Consider the following 2,942-nt stretch of genomic DNA (forward strand, 5'->3'; position numbering starts at 1 on the left):
GGTGACTTTACTGCACCAACTTCTGACTTCTATGGAAAAAATATCTCAATTCCTGCAATTGGAGCAAAAAACTTTGAGCTTAAGCCTCAATTAGTCTCTCTAATGTAGCAGAATTGCAAGTTTCATGGACTTCCATTGGAAGATCCTCATCAGTTCTTAGCTGAATTCTTGCAAATTTGTGACACTGTTAAGACCAATCGGGTTAATCCCGAGGTCTACAGACCTATGCTTTTCCCTTTTGCTGTAAGAGACAGAGCTAGGACATGGTTGGACTCACAACCTAAAGAAAGCCTGAACTCTTGGGAAAAAGTTGGTCAATGCTTTCTTGACCAAATTCTTTCCACCTCAAAAGTTGAGTAAGCTTAGAGTGGAAGTCTAAACCTTCAGACAAAAGGACGGTGAATCCCTCTATGAAGCCTGGGAAAGATACAAGCAATTGATCAGAAGGTGTCCTTCTGACATGCTTTCAGAATAGAGCATCTTATGTATATTCTATGATGGTCTGTCAGAATTGTCCAAGATGTCATTGGACCGCTCTGCTGGTGGATCTCTTCATCTGAAGAAAATGCCTGCAGAAGCCCAGGAACTCATTGAAATGGTTGCAAATAACCAGTTCATGTACATTTCTGAAAGAAATCCTGTGAATAATGGGATGACTCAGATGAAAGGAGTTCTTGAGATTGATACTCTGAATGCCATATTAGCTCAGAATAAAATATTAACTCAGCAAGTCAATATGATTTCTCAGAGTCTGACTGGAATGCAAGCTGTATCCGGCAGTACTAAAGAAGCCTCCTCTGAAGGAGAAGCTTATGACCCTGAGAATCCTGGAATGAAAGAGGTGAATTACATGGGAGAATCCTATGGAAACACCTATAACCCTTCATGGAGAAATCATCCAAATTTCTCAAGGAAGGATCAACAGAAGCCTAATCAAGGCTTCAATAATAATAATGGTGAGGGAAATAGGTTTGGCAATAGCAAGCCTTTTTCATCATCTTTTTAGCAACAGATAGAGAATTCTAAGCAGAGCCTCTCTGACTTAGCAACCATAGTCTCTGATCTATCTAAGACCACTCTCAGTTTCATGACTGAAACAAGGTCCTCCATCAAAAATTTGGAGGCACAAGTGGGTCAGCTCAGTAAAAGAGTTACTGAAATCCCTCCTAGTACTCTCCCAAGCAATACAGAAGAGAATCCAAAGAGAGAGTGCAAGGCCATCAATATACCCAAAGTGGTCGAACCTATATAGGAGGAAGAGGCAGTGATTTCCAGTGAGAAAGACCTCAATGGACGTCTACTGACCACTAAGGAGTTCTCTAATGAGGAACCAAAGGAATCTGAGGCTCATACAGAGACCATAGAGATTCCACTGAACTTATTGTTGCCATTCATGAGCTCTGATGATTATTCTTCCTCTAAAGAGGATGAAGATATTGTTGAAGAGCAAGTCGCTCAGTATCTAGAAGCAATCATGAAGATGAATGCCAAGCTATTTGGTAATGAGACTTTGGAGGATGAACCTCTATTGCTCATCAATGAACTGAATGCTTTAGTTCAACTGAAATTACCTCAGAAGAAACCGGATCCCGAAAAGTTCTTAATACCTTGTACCATAGGCACCATGACCTTTGAGAAGGCTCTGTGTGACCTGGGGTCAGCTATAAACGTCATGCCACTCTCTATAATGGAGAAACCAGGGATCTTTGAGGTACAAGCTGCAAGAATCTCATTAGAGATGGCAGACAAATCAAGGAAACAGGCTTATGGACATGTAGAGGATGTCTTAGTGAAGGTTGAAGGCCTGTACATCCCTGCTGATTCATAATCCTAGACATTGGGAAGGATGAGGATGAATCCATTATTCTTGGAAGACCCTTCCTAGCCACAACAAAAGCTGTGATTGATATGGACAGAGGAGAGTTAGTCCTTCAATTGAATGAGGACTACCTTGTGTTTAAGGCTCAAGGATCTTCTTATGTAACCACAGAGAGGAAGCATGAAAAGCTTCTCTCAATACAGATTCAAATAGAGCCCTCACACTCAACTTCTAAATTTGGTGTTGGGAGGCTACCATTAAGCTCTGAATCTCTGTGAAGCTCTCTAAGAGCTCACTGTCAAGCTATTGACATTAAAGAAGCGCTTATTGGGAGGCAACCCAATGTTATTTAATTATATTTAATTTGTTTTCCATTGTCATTTTATGTTTTCTTTAGGTAGATGATCATGTGGAGTCACAAAAATAACTGCAGAATTAAAGCGGAATAAAAAACAACATCCAAAACAGCACACCCTGAAGGATAGGCTTACTGGCGTTTAAACGCCAGTAAGGATAGCAGAATGGGCGTTTAACGCCCAACCTGACAGTATTCTGGGTGTTAAACACCAGAATTGGCAGGCAGATTGGCGTTTAACGCCACAAAAGGGTGTCTAGTGTCTGGCTGGCGTTAAACGCCAGAATTGGCAGACAAACTGGTGTTTAACGCCAGAAAAGGGTGTCTGATGGGCGTTAAACGCCAGAAAGGGGGCATCAGCCTGGCGTTTAACGCCAGAAAAGGTAGCAGAGTTGGCGTTAAACACCAGAAATGGCACACAGATGGCATTTAAACGCCAGAAAGGTGCAGAGAGCAGAATTTCTTGACACCTCAGGATCTGTGGACCCCACAGGATCCCCACCTACCCCACCTCTCTTTCTCTCCTCTTCACACCTTTCAATAACAATCTTCCCCAAACACCATTCACGTATCAAATCCTACCCTCTTCTCCATACTCTCTTCACCACTCATATCCATCAACTATTCCCCAAAACCCATCATAAAACCTCACCTACCTCACCATTCAAATTCAAAACATTTCCTTCCCAAAACCCAACCCCTTCATACACAACTTCCCTCTCTCTCCTACCCTATAAATACCCTTCCTTACCACCTTCGACATACCCC

The 2,942-nt window shown here is 42.1% G+C and overlaps 1 non-coding gene across 1 annotated transcript; it reads right to left on the reverse strand.

The window, feature by feature from the left end:
- Positions 1-358: 358 nt before the first annotated feature.
- LOC112787752 (small nucleolar RNA R71) lies at positions 359-466 on the reverse strand. Its single transcript, XR_003195146.1, has one exon. It is a non-coding gene; the product is annotated as a small nucleolar RNA R71 (small nucleolar RNA).
- Between the last annotated feature and the right edge of the window lie 2,476 nt (positions 467-2,942).

Source organism: Arachis hypogaea, chromosome 20, assembly GCF_003086295.3.
Source record: "Arachis hypogaea cultivar Tifrunner chromosome 20, arahy.Tifrunner.gnm2.J5K5, whole genome shotgun sequence".
Classification (NCBI taxonomy): Eukaryota; Viridiplantae; Streptophyta; class Magnoliopsida; order Fabales; family Fabaceae; genus Arachis; species Arachis hypogaea.